Source organism: Manacus vitellinus, unplaced genomic scaffold, assembly GCF_001715985.3.
Source record: "Manacus vitellinus isolate BGI_N305 unplaced genomic scaffold, ASM171598v3 scaffold_3132_pilon, whole genome shotgun sequence".
NCBI lineage: Eukaryota > Metazoa > Chordata > Aves > Passeriformes > Pipridae > Manacus > Manacus vitellinus.
The window spans coordinates 1-1,072 of NW_021940319.1; the positions used below are offsets into that span (position 1 = coordinate 1).

Genomic DNA, 1,072 nt, shown 5'->3' on the forward strand with positions numbered 1-1,072 from the left:
AGAAATTATTTAGGATTGGTTATTAATTTATGATTAATTAGCTACCATTAATTAACTAATTAGCCCCCCCAGCTGCTCTCAGCGGTCACGTGGCATCAGGGACCCTCAGCCATATGCTTGTCTTTGTCACTCGTCACTGAACAGCCGAAAAAAAGGAGAATACGCCCCAAAATTTGCACCCAGGGGGAGCTTTTGGAGCCTTCCTTGCTTTCCACAGACATAAGACAGAAAACTTAAGCTGAAAATCTTAAAAATAAAGACATAAAAAGGGTGCTCACCTCGACAGGGGCTGTGGGGACCCCCAGTGACGGTTCCACGGCTTAAAAATGAGAGGAAAAAATGGTTAAAATGGTGATTGAGGAACAAAACGACCCCACTAAACCAACCCAGAGGACAAACTTTGAGTCTCTCATTCCTCCGATGTGGGTCTAAACCTTCCCACGTGGGTTGAACTCCTGTTCCAAGAGGATCTAAACCCTCCCTAGGGAGATTTAAACCCCCCCACGAGGGTTTTCCACCCTCTCGATGCGGTTTTAACCCCCTTAAAGGCCCTAAATTCATCCCCACCAGGGTTTAATCCACAATAGCAGGGGTCTAAAGCTCCCCACGAGATGTAAAGGAGGGTCTCACCCCCCTCTTGATGGTTTAAATCCCCCCCACTCGTGTCAGTGCCACTCAGAGCGTGTTCAGGAGCTTCTCCACCAGCCCATCAGCAAGAGAGAGTTCAGTGGATCATCCCCGCAGCACTGCGGCTGTTTTTAACTAAATCTACCTTTTTACACCCTAAAAACTGGGTTTAAGGCTCACCTCTCGCACAGATGCCATTCTGCAGCCTAAAAAGCTGAAAATAGAACAAAAAGAGGCGTCATTAACAGGAATAAAGTAAATACCAAGCAGCCAACCCGCAGCCCGGGGCAGGACGAGCCCTCAGAGAACTCAAAACTCTTCACCGCGTGGTCAGCACAGGTCTGTGAGAGACTCATCCCCGAGCAGCCCCCGCGGCCCGGCCACCCCCCTGAGCTCCGAGAAGCCCTGGAAGGACTCTCGGGGAAGCGCCGGCCCCTCCGGGAGG

At 50.5% G+C, this 1,072-nt stretch overlaps 1 non-coding gene across 1 annotated transcript; it reads right to left on the minus strand.

Annotated features, from left to right (window-relative positions):
- Positions 1 to 670: 670 nt before the first annotated feature.
- On the minus strand, positions 671 to 744 carry LOC115307604. Its single transcript, XR_003915925.1, has one exon. It is a non-coding gene; the product is annotated as a small nucleolar RNA SNORD26 (small nucleolar RNA).
- Positions 745 to 1,072: the final 328 nt, after the last annotated feature.